Below are 22,065 nucleotides of genomic sequence, written 5' to 3' on the forward strand. Positions count from 1 at the left end.
AAACAGACAAAAGTCTGTCTGATCCAGGTCAAACACGCTTGTCTCAATGTCTTTATTTGTCTCATTACTATTTTAAAGCCCATCTTATGCTTTCCTTTCTTCATGCTCTTGGTCATAGATTTTCTTTTTCTGGACTAATGATCTCATCTCTGCTCATCCTTCAAGGTTCAGGTAAAATCTTTCCCTACTCTATCCAGCCCATCCCAGCTGGAAGTGAGGGATCTCTCTTCTCTGAACACTTTAAAGCTACTATTTTAGCTTTTATTTTTTCTGGTCATAATGTTAGCTATCTTTTTCATAGAATGTAAGTTTAATCTCCTCAGACAGGTTCCCAGGCCTTTGAAGATAACAGGACATCATATTTTTTTGCCTCTCAAATCAGAGAATGTTTTGGTTGTAGCTCTTTAGCTATTTGTTGATAAATTTGTTAAAAAAATTATCTTTTTTTTTTTTTTAAAGTATGAGCAGCATATTTTGACCAAAGCAAAAACTACTTAGGGGGGGAGAACTCAGTATTTTAGTGACAAACGCTACTGCTGTGCTGCAAAGCAACTCATTACTTGAGTTGAATAAAAGAATCTAATTCTTTTTTTCTTTCTTACTTCAACCAATTTAAAAAAAAAATTAAAGACACCAACAGGTTTGAAACTAAGATATCTTAGAAGTGTAGCCTAGAAGTTTGAAGGATGTTTCTCTCTTAGCCTAGCCCAAAGAGATGTGGTGAGAATTATAAAGGATTTTTTTTTTAACTGACAAAGTATGGTTTTAAAGTGTTTTTCATTTAAAATTTTCAAATTTAAAAACTAATTTAAAAAGAACCTAGGATAGGAGCGCATTAGCAAGGCAAAAATATCCAGTGGCTTCTTGGAGGCTGGTTTTTACTCTTTTTCCATTGAAAAAAATCCCATTTTTCATTTTGATCTAATGAGTCAAGGGGGTGACCGCAGAACTTGGGAAGTTCGGCCGAGGATTCTTTCTGGTATCGGTATAGCTTTTCTCCTGTCACAATTGTACACATCAAGGCCTGTGTTTGGTGTTGCCTTTTAGTGTTGGAAACAGTATTTGTACCAACAATGGTGTGAAGTACCGCCAACAGAATGAAGTTACCTGGGAGGGCAGCATCATTTGCTTATCTCTGACCTCATTAACACCAATCAATGGAGTTAATAATCAACACAGACTGCTAGTAACCCTTTAGTAGTTCTCAGCCTCCGGAGTTTAAAGTTACTGACTCCTGGCCCCTGCCTGCTGGCATTCCAAGGTGATAGGTTTGGGCAGCTTCTGGGCACCAGCATTCTGAAATTAGCTCCAGGTGATTCTCACGAGAGGCCCAAACTGACAGTCACTGCTCTAGTCCCTAACATTCTCTGCAAACAGACCAGGCTACGGAGTTTATCGAGAACAGAAATCACCTCCTCCCTTCTCCTCGGCAATGTAAGAGTTGAGCAAGCAGATCTGGCAGTATTGAGAGTAATGATTCCTATCCGTATTATAGGAGTCAGAATTAAATTTCAGGTCTCCTGACTCCTAGGCCATGGTCCTTTCCTACTTGAAGTGGGATCCTTGGACCAGAAGTGGCACTTGGGAGCTTGTTAGGAATGCAGAATCTGAGGCCATACCTCTGACTGTTTCAGAGTCTGTTTTGTGTGTGTGTGTGTGTGTGTGTGTGTTTTAAGATTTTATTTATTTGAGAGAGAGAGATCATGAGCAAAGGGGAGGGGTAGAGGGAGAAGCAGACACCCTGCTGAGTGGGGAACCTGATGTCGGGCTCCATCCCAGGGTCTGGGGATCATGACCTGAGCCGAAGGCAGACACTTAACCACCTGAGCCACCCAGGCGCCCCAGAGTCTGCTTTGAAAGTAACTTCCCCACAGGCTTGGTATGGACCCCAGGTGAGGGCTTTGAGAAGCCTTCATCTGAACCATCACTTCACTGCCGTCTCTGAGAGTCCGCAGAGTCCTTTATTTACCCCCGTAGCCTCAACATCTAGCACGACACTTGGAACTTAGAGGCAACTGTTGCACTTACATTTTTGCTGTAAAATATGTCAGACGTATACTTTTAAAGAAGTTATTCTTTGAATAAATGAACTTGATTATATTTTCTATATACTGCTCGAGATTCCATCTTCTCTAGAGTACCTGTGCGGTACTGGGGCACTATAACTACGAAGGTAAAGGAGATCCTTTTTTTCACCATTTAGTTGGGGGAAAGAGAGGGACAATAAGGAGATGTGGTAACACTGTGGGGTAAGAGCCGCAGTGGAACTACTGTGGCATAAGAACTCACAGTGTTTGCTATGGGAACATGGTGAAAGAGCTTTGGGTCTGGGTCTCTGAGGATGGTCTTTGGAGTGGCACGGGGGTTTTAAGGGCAAGTGAAAGCAAGGTTGACCCCACACAGCAATCAGGAGTCAGCCAGGTGGTGGTGGTGTGGGGATGCAGGCGGTACCGTTCACAGGGCTTTATGAGGAGAGCTGCCTCCGCAGAGGTTCGGAGGAGACACACCTCTCCCCTGTGTGTCAAAATACAAGGCAAATAGGGGCGCCTGGGTAGCGCAGTCGTTAAGCGTCTGCCTTCAGCTCAGGGCGTGATCCCGGCGTTCAGGCGTTCAGGGATCGAGTCCCACATCAGGCTCCTCCGCTGGGAGCCTGCTTCTTCCTCTCTCACTCCCCCTGCTGTGTTTCCTCTCTCGCTGGCTGTCTCTCTGTCAAATAAATAAATAAAATCTTTAAAAAAAAAAAAAAATACAAGGCAAATAACCACACTTAAGAAGGGCGGTTCTTGACCATCCAGTGGCTGGAGAGAATACTAAGGATGACTGGAGTTGGGGCACAGGGAAGAAAAGAGGGTTCCTTTACTTCTTTTCTACTTGGCTTTAAATATAAAGGAAAATATTTAGAAAACCAGGGGGACAGCCCGAACATTTTACAACTTGGCAATGTGCATTGCACGTCAACGGGGGTACGCATTGTAGCCCAGAGTTCAGAGGTCTTGCAACTGTGCTCTTTTGGTCTATAGGCTCCAGCAATCTAACGTTCAGAGTCAACAATAAATAAACCACAGTCCAATCCAGACGGAATCCCCCAATTCCAGTATCTTCAAAGCACCTTCCCTTTTCAGACGAGACTGTGGATTTAGACCCATGCTGTCCGATACAGTAACTACCAGCCACATGTGGCTGTTGAGTGCTTGAAATGTAGTGAATCCAAACTGAGTTGTGCTGTAAGGGTAAAACACACACCAGATTTTTGAAGACTTACAAATCATGTAAACTAGCTCATTAGTATTTTATATTGATTATAAGGTTAAAATGCTAATATTTTGGTTACTTTGGGGTTAAAGGAGATATACATTAAGTAATTCCACCTGTTCACTTTTTAAAAATGTAGCTAGAAAATTCAAAAATAATATATGTGGCTCACATTATATTTCTGTGAACAGAACTGACCTAGACCCTTTCAACCTGAAAACACTACCAAATAATTATTTTTCTCTCCCCCCCCCATCCCTGGAAACACACTCCCAATTCCACCTGTGGTTCCAGAGGACTCAGGAATGGTTTTAGCTCTGAAGTTGTAGAGACATACCTTTTCCATGGTTGTGACAAATTGGGGTGAAGTCAAATGAGTAAGAGGCAAAATTTTGCCTTTATCAAGTATTCATTTTAGTGTGTCTTTTAAACATCATTGCAATTATTTTTATTGCCTGGTTATGCAGGCTTAGGACTTGTCCAACTCTTTCCCATCGTCAAACACACCTTCTCTAATCCGGGCTATTTGACATACATGAGATAGGACAGAGCTTAGGTTCTATTTTCACTTCAGTACAGATGGGAAAGTTCCAGTTAATGAGAGAGTTGTGTAGTGTTTGTGTTTCAGGAAGAAAAGCCTCCCTGAATCTGCCTTAAAGCTTTAGACATTCTGTACAGGGAATAAAGTGACATGCTCAAATTAACTGTGGCCAGACAGATCCACATGATATGAATATAAATGTTTGAGTCTTGCTCAAATTAAGGTTCTGGGTATCAGGGAAAGCGCTTTCTCACTAGGCGAGTCAAAATCACTATATCTCACTCTACTACTGGGACCGATAGTACAGGATTTGCATTGAACCCCACGATGCGATTTGATTTAATATACTTATCATAATACTTTTCAACGGAACTTCTTCAGGGGTCTAAAATTTTCAGTCCACATTTCTTTTCTTTGGCTTTAAGGAACTTCAAAAATCTTTCCACTTTATATCCAATTATGTGGTTAATTGGAAAGGCGATGGAGGTTAGAATGGTGGTTTTGGAGTCAGCAGACAGGTTTCCATGCCTTGCCATCCAGTGATTAGAAGCCTATCAGTGTGCCAAAAAAAACCCAACCTTCTGAAGGACTAACTCCTTGAATTGCTATTTCCCTCAAAACCATTTCTTCACCAAAATCCATTTCCCCTATGAAATAGTTCGCGGAATGACTAATTTACCAAACCACAGATTTATCAATGCTCTCCTTCGACGAAGCTTCTCTAACGCTTATCACAGATCCCATTGAGTGAGATAACCGCAGCAGCACGAGGGGCCACGTCAGAGTTTTAGTATGAACTCTTTATTTTTATTTTTGCCACAGCCATTTTACCTTCACGGATAGGCTCTGACAATTCAGTGTACTCCAGGTTTTCTTAGCGCATTGGTCCTTGACTTTGGGGAATTATAGTTCATTTATTTCACTTCATAGTGTTGCGCTTGTTCTAAATTCAAGAACTTTTATAAATCATGAGGATAAGGTGAGTTTCTGTCATCCCACTCATTTAATTGGGCCCATTGCTTTTTGCCCCCTTTTGAGTCACAGATTTGCTCTCTGGATAAATTAAATGGGTTACTTGCCACGTAGTTCAAACATTTTAAAAGTGCTTGAGATGTGAAACAAACAGGGAAAGACCTTTGGCTGGTCTGGCTGACGAATGAGCTGCGGGGCTGCGGGGCAAAAATGGCTGTGGCAAACTCTTAAACCCAAGCTAAAACTAAACAAAACGAAATCTTGGAGATGTCGTCATGGGCTGTTGAACCATCCCATGCAACTCAGTTTGCTAGAAATTTCATCAAATGCAGAAAGTTGATGACTTCTGGCCCTTTGCTCGGTCGACTCAGTACTAGTTTGCGGGAAGATTCAGGGTAACAGCAGATACCATTGTAAGCAGTAGAAAGGAACTACAGATGCCCAGAAGGGATTTGATAATGGACCCTGGAGTTGGGACCTCAAATTTGATCTGTATCAGTTACTAATACAAATTTAAATTCCAAACAAATGTCGCCATGAAGACAAAGTAAAAACCAACCATTGACTAAAATTTTAACTACTAAGGATAATATTAATTACTGTAAAAATAATAGTTTAAAGAAATAAGTTCTTGGTAAATTCAGCAATTTGGCCGTTCTCCAAATTCATCATTGGGTAAATTGGCCATTTCAGTGAATGGATCTTTCAGCAAACTGTCCTAAAGGCATAGGATTTGGGGCAAGTTCGTCAACTGTTCCAAGTCTCACTTACTTGACTCTGAACGGGGATGATAAAGATAAGCACCTCTTAGGGGTTTTGTAAGGATGAAGTGAAGTAACGTGTGTACAGCACCTAACATTTAGCTTCATCATGTTGTTTCCTTTCTCTTGGAATGAAGGTCCACCGACCGTCTGCCCAATCGGGTCAGTTTTCTGGGCCTTAGCTTTCTCAACTTTAAAGTGAAGGGACTTGACTTATCTCTAAGATCTCCTTCTACCCAAAGAATTCCATGGTGTTAAAAATGAACTCTGGTCTACTGAATCAAGAGCTGCTTAATGCTAAAATTTCAGAGCATTCCCTATTAAGGACAGAATTCAGTGAGATAACTGGGTTGCTGGTGTGAATTAAGAAGAGCCTTGGAGTTGCTTGCTAGGTCCCTGGATATTCTGTGGCCCCAGGAATCCCAAGGTGATGTGTTTTTCAACAATACTGAGGAAAAACCAGTTTGGTCCTGTCTAAGCCATGGGCTGGGGAGGGGTGAAGAAAGGGAGCACCCTGACCACACACATACCCCTGGGTGGCCTTTGGCTTCAGGCAGATGTCCACACATACTTTAGCTCCAGTGAGACCCTCCTCACTGATGGACCTAGAGTATGCCGGCTGTTCCAAGGTCACCTTGTGGCATGTACACCAACTGTGCCTCACCTGTTGGTTTCTGTGCCTTTCCACTCCACCCTGGGCTTTCTGTTATGATCAATATTGTGCATTTGCTATCCTCAAGTAGTCTCTCTTTTATCGAAAGAAGATAAGCATATGCTTGACTGCGTTACAGCATCTGAACATTTCTGTGCAAAGCAAGTCTTTATTCTGGCTATAGCGCATCACACTTGTGAATTCAAATTAGTTAGAATAATAAATAAAAACTTTTTTAGAGCAGACCAACAAGCTTCTGTTGAAAATAGCTATGCCTAATTTAAAATGCTATAGAAAAACTCAACTCTTTCTTCTTGATATTTTATAATGTTAGAGGTTTTCCCCAAACACAGCAAAGTTTACAAATCCACTGATTGTGCATCCAGTCAATATTACATCCTTAGCCCAACTGCATTTCCCTACATGATTTTAAGTCTATCTTCAGGACTTCTAAACAAAGTAAAAAGCACACACTTTCTTTACATTTCCATCCACAAAATGCAGCACAAATCTCACTACATTTACTCGGGGGAAAAAGAAAGAGACATCTCCATGCTCTAGGAACCATTGACAGAACATTTTGCAATCTTTTCATTAAGTTCACACAAAATGAGGATTTAACGCATGGGCAAAACAGCCCATCCCTAGAGGTTCCATTGCCCATAATCCCACCTTGAAAATAGCTCCATATTAATTGTTGCAGCCAAGTGGACACGGAGTTTTACTGCTCGGCACTCCCACTTCAAAGATAACTAACTGCAATTCTGGAAACCTTTGTTTTTCATTTCCTAACACAGCCTTATTCAAGCAAATATTTTATATGTTCCTTTAAACCCAGAAAATCCATATGGATCAAGCTAAACATTAATGTCTTTGCTGTATTTTGATTTTAACTGTGTGACTTTTAGAATATTTATAAGGACATATCGTTGTAAGTATATATACCCACATATAAATATATGTATGTATATACTCTGCTTTAAAATTTGACATCTGAAAATTCATATTTCATAAACTGATAAATTGCAAATCGGTCATCCACATTACTAAAGAACCAGCTGAAGCCTCCTTTAAGTAACCATATCCCTAGTTCATTTAAAATATGATTCAATTTATAAGTATTTTATTTTCACTTCACTCCTGGGATGCATTTATTGTTTAAAGAGAGGTGCACCTGGATGAAATGAACGTTTATAAATTCTGGCTTACCTTTCCCATTTCTGTGCCTCAGACTGGTAACTGTTGCAAGTCTTATTTTATATAAAATTTTGTAGTTCAGCCTTTTAATAAACCCAGGATAAGGGATTTCCCTAAATAGCCATCGGGACCTATATTACACTTATTTCCTTAAAACAAAGAAAACAGAATTTCCTATATGTAAATCCCTCACTACCCATAATTCCACCTTACACAAAGAAGAGCTCAGTTGTTTCAGGGTACTGTACACAGTTTGCAGGTCTGGCATGGTAAAAAAAAAAAAAAAAAAAAAAAAGTAGAAAAATCCTGGCACATAAACAGCCAGTAGGACTAACGTGCCAATTTTGAATTGTTCACTGTTTTTATTATAGGTTCTAGGTTTCGGATGAACAGGAGTCTCCTGTTGCTTTTATAGCAGGATATTAAATTGCAGCCTCTGGCAGGCAGCACCTGCCCTCTTCCGGGCATGCTCTAGTCAGTCGTTGGCCATGCTATACTCTAATGTAATGTATATTTTGTGTTTTGCGCTACATGGGGATTTAAACATTTGGGAACACAATCTCTCCTTGAAGGTAGGCAACCCATGGTGTCAGGTCTTGATAAAGCCTCCACACAACTAAAATTTAGTGTGTATGGAAGGTCCTGCCTTCCGCACGGTGTTTTGAGTGGTGAAACGACACAAAATCTTATGAGCATCTTCAACAAATGTATATAAGCGTTCATTCCCTTTGGGTGGAATTACTTGAAATCTCTCTCTCTCTGGCAGTCTATTAAACTGACCACACAGTATGATTACCTATTGCATAGAGAATTTATCATGTGTATGTGCATGGACCCCCTGTCTGAGCTCTATAAGGGGATCAGTATATTCTCCCCTAAATTTGAAATTAGGGGTATTTAAAATAATTAATAACCACTGGATCTACTACCCATCTTTAGGATTTGTCTATACATATTCAATCAGATTTTTAAAAAACTGGAACAAGTAACGCAAATTGAAATTTCTGTTTCAAATCAGGGGGTGCAAGGGTGGCTCGGGCGGTTAAGCTGCCGGCTTGGTTTCTGTTCAGGTCACGATCTCATGGTTCTGGGCTCTAGCCCCACTTCTGGCTCCGAGCTCAGTGCAGAGTCAGCTTGAGGGTTCTTTCTCGAGCTCTCCCTCTGCTCCTACCCCCACTTGTACATGTGTGCACTCTCTCTCTCTCAAATAAATCTTTTTAAAAATTAATAAATTTCAATGCAGAACAATGTTTAAGTCTGTTACTAAAATAAAAGGCACAACTCTAAAATAAAAGACGTACTGTAACATCGTTAGTTTTGGCATTTTCAGTATCTGAAGTTCATTTTTACAGCATTCCTCTGAAGGTTCGGTGTTCCAGAGTTACCCAATTGAGCTTAGAACTTATGACTCAGTTAAAAATGGCAATTGAATCTGCTAGTGCACAACTGTGGAACTATGGATGGCTTCTTGCGATGTGATATATTTCATCTTTACTTACTTATTAAATCACAAAACACAGCATCACAGAATTAGAATAGATCTTCAAGTTCTCCAGCCCCATCACCCATCTGATATTTTCATCACTTCTAGAACATTCTTGCCAAACTGATCTTCATAGGTGCACATCAACTTTAATGAGTCACCCCAAGATTGGTTTCCAATTCAACACACCAAATGATGCCCTCCCATCCTCAAAGTGCTGAGTAACACACTCAGGATTGTAGCATTTTTCTGAACCAGGGAATAGGTCACTACGGGGTCTCTTATGGACCCACTGTTTTAAATACTTGATGTGTGCCTTTAGCAGCTGGGCTCTTGTGTCTGATTGTTCAGCATCTACTACAGATAAGGTTCAGATACCGCAAGTCAATAATTGAAATTTGAAATGGCCTAAAAGGCAGTGGTATGCTGAACTAGGTTCCTATCTGCAATTATGGTTTGGTAATGAAGTGATAGTCCAAGTTAAGTGATATCCCTCTGGTAGCTTGAAATCAGTTTTGGTGGGAGTATTTACACCAGAGAAATTGGCAAGTGGTTTAAATTGTCATCCTAAGGAGGAGTGCATAATTTAATATGGAAGAGGACAACACATAAAATGCATGCCAGATATGCTGCTTTAAAGAAACCAAATATGTTACAAAGTTCTGGCTTTTTAGAATAAATATTATGGTAATGTCAATAACTACGGAAAAATGAAATTTAGAACCTCTCTCAAAATGACTTCCTTCTTTTGGGGTCAGTTCTTAAACTTCTTTGGGAAACTTAAAAATTTACTAGGTGACTTTCAGAAAACCACTATTCTTTGCAAACATCAAACACGATGGAATCCCTGCATGGTTTTCGATAACTGATCCACGAACCGAAAATCTCCGAGTTGACTTGTGGAAGCATTATACAAAGTAATGATAACCATTTGAAAAGAAAAAAAAAATCTGTGATTACGTATGGATGTGATAATCTGTAGCAGCACTATCAGATAAATAATACATATTTAAAAAATTTCTGTAATTACATGTTTACCCGATAGGCCAGAACGACTCTGTCCCAAGGAGCTGTTACAGACTGAGTAAATAATACATGTTTTAAAGTCCATAATTACATATGTAAACGATAGACTATCGAGTAAATAATGCACATTTTAAAAAGTCCATAATTACATATTTACATGATAGTCTGTAAATTCTGTAATTACTTATTTACACAATAGACCATAACAGCTGTTACAGTCTATTATGTTAACTCTCATAGAATTATATTATGGATTTTTTAAAACACCATAAAGAACCTAAGGAATGGAATGATAGAAATGAAATAAAATATAAACTCACACTTGCTATAGCTCTCTCAAAAGAGGACTATTTCAAGTTCAGGTAAAACTCATGACTGATACTTTTATTGATAACTACGGACTAAAAATTTATTTGCCAAAATATAAGTTAGGCATCACAGGGCGAGGAATAACTACGTAGTATGATATTAGGTCAAATTTTTCCACTATTTCCATGGCTAGAACTTATTCCTGGTGGCAAAAGGGAAGCATTGTACGTAACTTTTATGTTAATTAGGCTTCTCATAAAATTACAGTGAAGCACAATCATTAGATTTATATTTACGGTCTTCATTTATTCTTTCCATATAAAATAGCCTTTAGTTTGTACATAGTAATATGATGTCTGGGTGTGTGTACATAGGTTATGCATAATGATAACATATGCATTTGTAGGTTTTCAACTGCTTTCTTGTCTTTTAAGTCCTTTCACGGATTAAGGACTCATATAGTACATTTTAAATCTCAACTTCTGAATTTATTCTTAAGTTAAATACAAGATCAATGCAACTAAATGAGACTTCTCTCCATAATTACTACTAAATCGCAAGGCTAAATCAATCAAGGGAGACTCTGTCGTTTAGTGCTGTTGGACCATATATTCTTAGTAATAAAACACAGTATGGGAGAAACCTTTGATCCTATTTGTTAGGTAGTATTCTGTAAGATATTTGACAGCTTGAAATAAGTGAGTACTTGATTTTCAGAGAGCTGTTGTACAAAAATAAATCTTCACATTTCATAAAATTTATTTTCACTTCATATTTGAGCTACAAACTCCTGACATTTCTCAGCAACATCCACCGATGAGGTTATTCAAGCCAGTGGCTTTCAGATTTCTTTGAATGCAACTCTTGGTAAGAAATAATTTACATTAGGGCCTAGTACATACATACATACAAACCCTTCACAAAACCACACACACCCTTAACAAATGTAAGGCACTCTGATATTATCTACTCCACTGTTTTCTATCTTATTTTGTAAAAATGCTGATTGTGACTCACCAAATTGATTTCAAGATCCACAGATGGGTCACGACCTGCAATTTGAAAAAACATGGATTCAGACAATGTTTTTTTATTGCTAGGGTACACAGGGCTTTCTTACTTTATAATAGGTAGATGAAATCTGGTTGTATTTGGAATGAAAGCATTCTACTGATGGATTACAGTGTAGTCTAATGAAAGTTGACTTACTATTTATGAGTGTGGAAATACATAATAAAAATATGAAGTTTTCTCAGCTATGTCCCTACGGTTAAAGATGTTGAAATAGAGCATCCTAGAGTACATTATTCAAGAGTTTTGGTTATTACTGAAACTACAGAAATTATTTAATGGGACCTCTGCAGAGAGACACAACAAGTTTCTGACTCAGAATGTCCTGCTGGAGAAGGGATTCATTTTGTGAGCATTGTTTTTGGTTTTTGGTTTTTCTTTTAAGATTTTATTTATTTTAGAGTGAGAACACAGAGAGAGAAAGAGAGAGAGCACGCACATACATGCACAAATAAGGGGAGGGGCAGAAGGAGAGGGAGAGAATCTCAAACAGATTCCCCGCTGAGCATGGAGACCAACGCAGGGCTTGATCTCACGGCCTCGAGATCATGACCCGAGCTGAAACCAAGAGTCAGAAGCTCAGCCAACCGAGCCACCCAGGTGCCCCTTGAGGGTATTGTTGATAGTCCCAGTGAAGATTTGGAAGCAGAAAAGGAAATACTACTGCAAATGTGACAAAGGATCAGAGAGATTTTCATCTTCTTTTTATGGTAAGAAAGTCCTTGAATAATGAAATTTCCTAGGGTACTGAAATGTATCAGAATCCTAATTAGTGAATTAATTTGAAATTAGGATCCCAAATGAAAAACTCACTGCTATTGATTGGTAAATAAAGTATTAGCAAATTGTTATTTTATTCTCCTTTTAGGTCAGTGATCACTAAAATAGAGTATGCTAAGATTTTGTTGTGGAATACAGAGAAGAAAAAAGTGTTTAAGAAGCCATGCTTTTGATTATGTAATGGAAGGTCTAAAATGGGTAAATATTCACCAGACACAAATACCTAAAATTGGTCTCTACCTTGTCGATATTTCACATTTGAGAAATGAGAATGAAGGAAATTTGTGTCAGTATTCCTCAATGATCTAATTTTCATGATTTTGGATAAGCCCAATAGGTAAAGACCTTCAGACCACAAATATATATATTTGTAAACTCAGTCCTAATCTCAACTATGCATCATGTCAGATAGCTTATTCTGATTTTTTAGAACAATTCTCCGTGCCTTCTTTGCTTTTCCTCCTACATTACTTACAGCCCTCCATCTACCCAGCCCTTTGAACTGGAGAACTGGCAGTTGTCCTTCGCTTCTTGCTCTCCTTCCTTCTCCCTGATCAGTCAAAACCATGTCTTTTACGGTCTATTTCCTAAATAGATTTCGAACTTTCCCTTCCTTTCCATCCCCACTACCATTTTCTACATTCAGACCCTCATTAGTTACTATCTTATTTCCTTTAAGCCTCTGCAAGGATCTTCCTGCCTCCAGACCACCTCTATCACTTCATCTTGGACACTGCTGCTGGGCCAGTCGTTGTAAAAATCAGATCGCGATCATGCCTGCCCTTTGCTGAAGATTCCCCTTCCCTTTGCTTTCTTTGACCAGATTTGTCCATCCTTTCAAACACAGTAGTAGAGCTTCCCGACCTCTGCCGGTGTGCTCAGAGTGTCTCCCCCCGGGCGGCCACTGCACCTTGTGCCTGGCCAGCTGAGCGCGGTCACGTGGTCAAACTCTTCTGCGGCATGCTTGTCTCTCTTCCTCATAAAATTTTAATTTCACAGAACGTGATGACTATTATCTTTTTGCCAGGAAATATTAAGTGCTCAATAAATACCCATGAAATAATTAGATGGAAGAACCACAGTCTCCAATAGTAATGTCCGATTCACGCTGGTATTTTTCAATTAGATTTATTAGCGGAGTTTAATATTCTCAGTGGCAACGAAAGAAAGTAGAAATAAGGGATGCAGGAAATAGGAGTCACTTCTTAGAGATGGAATTTTCCCTCCAGATTACAGATTCATTTAGGAACTGTATCAGCCTAGAACCCAGACTCTGACATTGTATTTTTGAGATTGAAATCTGCTCCCATCCTGGATTTTTTATATGTACATGCAAATTATTTCCACATTGCATGTAGCAGCTTTCTTGAACTCTGTACCCAAATTGGATGTTGCATTTTAAAAACCTGAATCACTGTATTTAAAAAGAAAATTTCTTTAGCTGTATTCTGTAGCTAGGAATGGATATCATTGTGGGTACTTTTTTCCTGAAGGAATTTTCCTCTTGCTATATTGAAGTTTTGGAAATTTGTGATTTAGTAGCAAATGGTTGCATCACTTGGCTATTGTAATGCCAAATATGTATGGATTGGAGAAGTTAGTTATTTTATATGCATTTTTCTTTTTTATTATAATGGAATTTGAAGACAGAGATAGATTTCTTCCCTGCAGTGTTAACTACAGTAAGGGTTAGCATTATAGAATGTCATTCAGCGGACTCTTATAATAATAAATATTTCCGTGACAAAGCCTACTATGAACCTGAATTCTCCAGAAATCTCTCTCTCTCTCGGCTACTATTTACCTCAAGGAGAAAGCAGAGAAAATGGAGAAGCAGATTACTTCTAGAAACCTGTAAACAATTAAATAAAACTCATATATATGAAGGACCTCTTTTTCTTTACATTACTCTGCCATCAGTTAAGCAGTACGTAGATTTTTTTTTTCTCTTATTCAAAGTTGATGCTCTTGGTGGTGCTATTGTCCATTCACAAATACACCTTGAAATACAGGGTATGTGCCAGAGATATGGATAAGCTAGATTCTTTGTCTAGTAACCATTTATTTAGTCATGAAAAACATCACTGAGCTCCCCTTGTTGGAAATGTAAGCATGAACGCAAATCCTGGCTTCAAGGAGTGTATCGTCTAGAGATGGTGATAAGATGTATATGTAAATATAACAAAATCTGAAAGTTGCTATTTCAAGGAATCCAACTGCTTCCCACCTGCTCCACTGTCTGCCCGGAGTCTGAGTCACCCTCATCTCTTGCTTAGGTAACGGCCAGGGTCTGCTAATTGCCTTCCCTACTCCTACCTGACCCCCTCCAAGTTATTCTCAGCAGCCAGAGGGTCCTTTGAACAGGAAGTCAGATCATGTCACTCCTCTGCTCAAAGCTCTCTAATGGCCCCCATTTCACTGTCATAATCTGCCCCCTCAAGGTCCACACATCAGCTTCTGACCCCATCTCCTACTACTCTTCCCCTACCTCACCTCCCTCAAGCCTCTCTGGTCTCTTTCCTGGTCTTGAAAAAGGTCAGGTGTGTATCTTCTAACTCCTTCTATTGGCTCCTCCTGTGGCTTGGAATGCTCTCCCCCACTAACCATGTTGCGAATTCCTCCTTTAAATTTCAGGTTTGCTCAGATTTCACCTTCTTAGTAAGCCCTACCTCAACCTCTATTTTAATAATTGGAATCCCCTACACCCCCTTCCTCTGCTGTACATTTCATTTTACCAAGGAATCAATCCCCTTCTAAATACTAGGTGATTATTTTTTATGATGCCAAGGTTTGGGGTCTGTCCCGCATTAGGCTCAACTCCATAAGGCAGGGATCTTTGTTTTGTTCGCTAAAGCATCTAAGCATCTAGGAGAGTGCCAGCAAAAATAAGCACTCAATGAATATTAGTTGAATAAATGAAACAAATGAATAAGATTTACAGATAGAATAAATCTTTCACCTATAAATAATATTCTAAGAGGAAGGAATGGGCAAGGTCTCACTGAAGGTTTATTGGAGCTGGATCTTGATAGAGGAGTAAAACTTGGATACATACAAATACATTTAGATAAAATGCTCTTACTCATTGTTTTAATATTGGCTTATAATTCTTATCCATAGTACGGTTTTAAAGTAAGAATCACATTGAAGAAAGAATAAAGTACATGCAGAAATAGGGAAACTGCCGTAAGGTTGTTTTGGTATGGGAGTATACTTTTCACCTGGGTAATGGCTCATTTCATTTTGTGATCTATTCTCTCCAGACCAAAAGGAAAAATAAAGGAAAAATCATCGCAGCAATCCCAGTAAGTCTATCATTTTCCTTTCTCCCTTTCAAAATGATCTCAGAGACCCGATGTCCTCAAAGCCTACTTCTATTTAACTAAACATTCATTAAATCCAACATATACTTTAAAAAAATCCTGTCATTTAGATGTTTTGCCATTTAACTTTTTCTCTTTGACTGATTTAGAGGGAAAAAAGCTTCATAGATATTAACATCAGATGATTAACTAGTGTAATATAATGCTAACAACATTGTTTAGAGAAGAATCCTAAATTGAAATGTCTGCATGGTTTCTGCCTTCTTTTATTTCTTACTTAAACTGCTCAAAATGAAGCTTTTACTGCAACACCAAACACTGAACTCAGAAGTTCAATACTAAAATGACTGGAGGCCATGCTGAAAATTAAGCCACAAAGAACTCAGAAAGAATGTGAACTACAATTCCAAGCGATGCTTTGCTCCTCTGGCCAGGGACTGTTGGTTGCTACGGTGCGGGTTCTCTCTGCTCCCTTACCTCTTGTTCTTTCTTGACCACCCTCCGGCCAAGCTTTTAGTTATCACTCTACTGAAATTTCCAGTGCTTATCTTTGACACCTCCATAGCGTCTGATACACTTGAAACACTGTCTTGGCAGGAATTCCTGGACATCACACCACCGGTGCCCTCCTACCTCATTGCGTCTCCAAGTTTCCTTTGCTAGAACCTCCTTCCCGTTGCCACCTCAACCCAGCGATGTGTTCTGGGGCTCAGTCTTCGTTCGTCTGTTGTCTGGATCATCACTCACTCGTGAAGCAACTGCCTTGGCGCCTGCGGCTCGGATCCCATTTACGTGCCAATGACCCCGAATGTTCATCTCTAGCACCTGCCTCTCTTCTCAGCTCCAACTGCTCACCGTGACCTAATAGGCAACTCAAAATTAACATGCTTAACACAGAACACTTGGTTTCCATTGAGCCTCACCTCCGCAAACCTCCCCCAGCGTTCCTCGTCTCAGTCAACACCAGCACCTCACCACTTGTGGGTTGCTCGGCTCCCCAAATCCTTCCTTCATCCTCGACTCCTGTCTTTCCTTCAGACTGCACGTCCAACCCGATCGACAATTTCTGCAGGCTCCACCTTCCAAGCATCTCCCTAAGCTGCCCCTTCCGCCCACTCTCTGCCTTCCACTCTGGTCCTGGTCACCTGGTCTCCTGGCTCTCTGCCTGTATTAGCCCCCCACCTGGTTTTCCTGCTACCACGTCCCCTTACAGGGTATTGTAACCCAGCAAACTCCTGACATTTTCAGAGGGTAAATCAAATAATGGCACCTTTTCTAATGAGTTCCCATCACACTTAGAATAACTCCAAAGACCTGTCATGGCCCACAGAACCCATATGATGTGGCCTCTGATTCTTTCTCCAACCTCACTGCTTATTTCTCCACCTGTCAACCCCCGGCCCCATCCCCCTGGTATCCTTGCAGCTCCTCAGGCCCCTTGCGGCTTTGTACTTGCTGCTCCCTCTTCCTGGAATGCCTTTACCCCTGCAGGTGTGCAATATGTGACTTGCTCCCTTCCTCTATCCCCTCCTCTACTCCCAGGTCACCCGTTAAACAGAGCATCCATGCCCACCCTGTGGAAACCAGCACCTCCCCCCCCACTACTCTCTTTACCAGCTTTGTTTCTCACCATACCAGTTACCACTTTTTTTTTTTTTTTGGTATATCGTCTGTCTTGATACTATCATATGAAGGCAGGGACTTACTTGTTTATGTCTCTGCTCCCAGCACATGGTAGGCACTCGGTAATTTTTTGAGCAAATGAATAGTTGTTGAGTAACTATAAATTATTTAGTAAGCCTGATCTTATTTATTTTTTTTAAAGATTTACTTATTTATTTATGAGAGAGAGAGAGTAGGGTGGGGGGAGTGGAAGGAGAGGGAGAGAGAGAATCTCAAGCAGACTCTATGCTGAGCATGGAGCCCAACGTGGGGCTCGATCCCATGACCCTGAGATCACAATCCCACTCGAAACCAAGAGTAGGCCGCTTAACTGACTCAGCCACCTAGGTGCCCCAAGCCTGATCTTGTTCATTTTCTTACTTTCCTTGTTTTCTCTATTTCCGCTTTCTTCATATTGTTGTATTTCAACCACACTACATGCCCTATTGATGGTGACTTTAAAGAAGTTTATATTAATGTGAAAATAGTATAGATGATTCAGAGAAATTTTGAAAATATTCACTGGAAATTATACATCCCATCCCATTCATACCCTCTGCCTGGCATGTGATCATTAGCTCAGGATAATACAGATACTGGCTGCAGTTTTTAAAAAAAGTTTCCTTAGAGATACAAATCCCCATCAAACCAAATACAAAAAGACCACAAAGGAGAGAAATACAGACAGAAAGACAGAATATGAATATTTATTTCCTCCAGTGCCTTCTGAATAATTTCCATTCAGTCCATGAACCTTGTGGAAACTAGATCAGTTATTTCATATTTTCCATGACCCAATTCAACCTATTGCCCTTAGGCTGGTCAGAACTGGAGCTAGGTTTCTGTTGGATGTTAATAGGAAGGTAACAGAAAATCATGGAGATAAAAAATAAAGTGAGGAATGAAAGCAAGATGGCAGGACAGGGGTGAGCTGGCCCAAGCTTTGTTGTTCCAACAACCACAGAAGAGATTCCTGGGCCCCCAGCTGGTCTCCCCCATATTCCCACTTCACTTGCAGTCTTTCCTCCTTCTTCCTGGGCTGGGTTCTGAGCTGATGGACAAGGAATTAGAGCACATTCTTTTGGTTTTATCCCCCCAGGGTACAAGTAAGTCAGAACAACTAGAACAGTCATACCTTTAGGGTCAATCTTTCCCTGATGTTTTGCTATTCTTTGTGTTTATCTGCTATTAGGAAATTCTCAAAGGAGAATTATAAATATTATCAAGTGGACCTTGATAAGTTCTAGAAAAACTGTTCCTTCCTTGGGGAGTCCTTTACCTGTGCAAAAGCAGGTGAGTCTATGGTCATTGAATCTGAACGTGAGTTTATCAGTGAACATGATTTCAAGCAGCCCGCCCAAGTATTTGTTATTTGATTAAGTAACTATCTACATTTTTAAAACCAATCTTTATTTAATTTAAACTAATGGGAGGGATTGGTGAAGAGGCCAGTCGAGTTAGTGAAAATGAACTGTGACATTTTTTACAAAATGGAATTTATTTTCACTCACAAAAACTTGCAGCTAATAATATTTTTCAAGGAGAGATCCTGCCAGATCAAAGAGATAAGAATTGATTATTATTAGTACACTGTTTATATACAAATGATGATGCCAAAGGACTAAAAAAAGTTTTGTTGAATTAAGGAGATTAATGTATATCTTTTCCCTAAAATCTTATTTTGGGGGTTGATATATGTTAATCTAAGCTATTTCTTAATTTTTATAAGTTTAGAATTACAGCAAAGAGAATTTTTAAACTGCATATGTGAACAACACATTGGTTCATACAAAAAGTGGGAAGAAAATATTTGAAATTAAAATTATTTAAGAAAATCTGGACCATGCCACTCCAGCGACTATAAAGCTTATGGTTGGTTATAGCCTGGGCGTAATTTCTTTAAGTCTGCAGGCATAGAAACTGAGGCCAAGGACGTGACGTAGTTCAATTACAATAAAATTTCTGATAGGTATAGACAAAAGTAACCTTGAATACAAGTCACTCCAAACTGTAGTTAAAAATGTTTTGGTTATTCATTCTCCCTATTTGGTAGAATTATATTTCACCTTGATATCCTTGCAAACTTTTCCAAAGTCTTTCTTAGATACATCTATGGGCTTATATAATACGTACATAACAGTTATACAGGTTTTGGGAAGTTATTCCATCTAGTTATTCATTTAGTTAATACTAATCGATCATGATGCATTCACAATACTCTTAATTTTTATTCTTTTGTGTTGGGAACTTCTATGTTCCCTTTCAAATTCAGCGTTTCAGCCACATTACATTTGTGGTCATTCTTTGTTGTTGTTGTTTAAATGAATATGTGACATTTAAAATTAATTAAGCACCCTTTTTTTAGATGTTTTCTTGCATTGTAATCAGATTAAATTAAGAGGATAAAATGAGATTCAGTTTGAGACAACTGCAACCTATGACTACAATAAGGTCTTAATTCATGTTTGAATGAATATATTTCATCAGCATTTTTTATAAGTTCCTTACATGATTCCTCTATTTTACATATTTACAATGAATTAGGCCTAATAAGATCAGTTTGAAACCTAACTGAAGTCAGCGCAGAGATGTTTGGGGACCTCACACCCATTTTCTAATATTTAGTTCTCGGGCATTTCCTAAACTTGGGAGAATTTTGCATTGTACAAGCCATGAAGAAATTTGAATGTTAAAACAATTGTTCTTTTTCTTTTATTTCCCTTACTTCTGTGGAAATTAAACAACCGAAAAAACTTTAATTCAATACTGTATTATGCCTGAGGTTTTAAATACACAAAAGTCAGTAAAATAAAAGTGATGGTTCCTAGAGCAAGTATAATTCAGACATATTGCACATATATATTAAAGCATAAAAGTTAACACCATATGTACAAAATACTACGCGGGCTCGTTTGTGTCACCACTGATAAATGCACAACTCCTATAGGAGCTGTGAGCTCTTATAAGAGCCAGGATTTGAGTCCCAGATATGAGAGAGGTTTAGGTACAATTGTGGGAATACTGCTACAGTTCTTCTGTAAATTTTAAATTTTAACTAGGAAACTGTAGAAGTGAAAATTTCATTAGGGAAACAATTCTAAAACTTCTAATTTTTATAACCACAGATTTGCTCCTCTGTTATAAATTCATTAAGGTCTTTGCTATTCATGGTCTTTGTTGGTCGTTTATTAATTTTTTCAACAAATATGTGTTAAGAGTTTACCAGGAGCCAGACTATGTGAAATACCTGGGTCATCAGCAAGCCAGATGATAATTCTTGCCATCGTGTTGTTTACATTCTGTGAGGAAAGGCAGACAGCAAATAAAACACATAAGTAAATTATAAAATAGGTTGAGAAGTGATAAGTGCAATAAAAAATGAAAAAAGAACAGGGTAAGGAGTGTAGGAGGCTAGTGGATAAGTTGCAATATAATAATAGGAGAAGATGGGAGAAAAGACTGGAAGGTAGTAAGGAAGTCAGCCAGGTTTGTAGGTAGGAGAAGATGGTTCCAGGCAAAGCAAACAGTCGGAACTAGAGCCCAAAGGCAGAAGCAGGTCTAGCATATTCAAGATGGAGCTGCAGCGTGGCTGGAAGAGTATAAGTGAGAAGGAGAGTCCTAGGAGACGGGGTCAGAAAGTTGATAGGAGGCTAGTTCAGGAAAGGCCTATAGGCCATTATCTGAGATTTGACTATTACTCTGAGCAAACTAGGGTTCACTCCTAGCGTTTTGAGCAGAGAAGTGACGCGATCTGACTTCACTTTTAAAAGGGTCGTTCTGTCTTTTGTGTTGAGAATAAACAATATGGGGAGGACTATAATAACAATACAGTATAGGGCCTTATTGGAGTCTCTTAGAATAATCCAGACGGTAGATTTGAACCAGGCTAAAAGCAGTGCAATAGGTGAGAAACATCATGCTTTGGAACTAGTTTGAAGGTAGAACCAAAGGATTTCCTAATGGGTTGGGTGTGGAGTGGGAGAGTGAGAAGGTAATCAAAGATGGCTCCAAGTTTTTTTGCTTGAGCAACGCGAAAGATGGTGTTGCCATCATCTTAGATATATGATTGCTCATGAAACACGTTTGGAAAGAAAGATGGGAAGTTTAGTCTTGAACTTGTTGAATTTGAGATATCTTTTAGATAGCCAAGTGGAGATGTAGTCAGTTGGACCTAAGACTGTGGAATTCAAGAGACAAGTCTGGGAGGCAACATAGAGCCTCTAGGTGGTCTTTGAAGCCATGTTTGAATGTAGTCATCAAGGGAATGAGTGTAGATGGAGAAAAGAATAGGGCCAATGACTGAGCTCTGGAGTACTCCAACATTAGGAGGTCAGATGAAGGAGCGTGAACCAGCAAAAGAGACTGAGAAGAAATGCCTGGTGAGGGGAGAGAAAAGTAGTCGGCTGGGTCAAATGTTGCTGATAGATGAAGTAATATGAGGACTGGACATTGACCACTAGATTTAGCAATGTGGTTGCCATTGGAGACCTTGATAAGAGCAGTTTCAGTAGAGAGGTGGGGACAAAAGCTTGACTGTGATGGGTTCAAGAGAAAAAAAAGTGAAGAAAATATGCATGACTCTTTATATATTTTGGTAAAAAGGATAGCAAAAAAAATGGGATGATAATTGGTAAAGATAGTGAGGTCAAAAAAATGATAGGCTGCTAAGTATTTAACCACTGGTTCTCTGGGGAAAAAAAGAAACAGTTCTGATTTGTAGCTTTTGCCAATTTCAGTAGTGTAAATACCCCCATCATGGCTGATCTCACTGAGTTTAAAGGAGATGGCTCTTGAAAGCTGGCATGAGCCAACCCTAGCACACCACTGGGTCAGCAGAGATTTTACTTTGTTTTAAGATGAAAAATAACAGCTATTTTGTATATTCTGAAGGGGTTAATCCAGTAGATAGCTAAAAATTGCTGGTGTAGTCAAGAAAGGAATGAATTGCTGGATCAAATTTTTCAGAGTAGGTGAGAAGGAATGCGATCCGGTGCACAAGTAGAGGGATTGGCTTTAGATAGAATTATATATAATTC

At 39.2% G+C, this 22,065-nt stretch overlaps 1 long non-coding RNA gene across 1 annotated transcript; it reads right to left on the bottom strand.

Moving 5' to 3' along the window:
- Positions 1–1,392: 1,392 nt before the first annotated feature.
- On the bottom strand, positions 1,393–16,113 carry LOC148109651 (uncharacterized). Its single transcript, XR_015725077.1, has 3 exons — positions 16,001–16,113; positions 11,211–11,245; positions 1,393–2,706 (listed from the first exon to the last, which is right to left on the bottom strand). It is a non-coding gene; the product is annotated as an uncharacterized LOC148109651 (long non-coding RNA).
- Between the last annotated feature and the right edge of the window lie 5,952 nt (positions 16,114–22,065).

This window comes from Ursus americanus, chromosome 7 (genome assembly GCF_024610735.1).
Source record: "Ursus americanus isolate L20-20 chromosome 7, mUrsAme1.1.p, whole genome shotgun sequence".
NCBI classification, from domain to species: Eukaryota; Metazoa; Chordata; class Mammalia; order Carnivora; family Ursidae; genus Ursus; species Ursus americanus.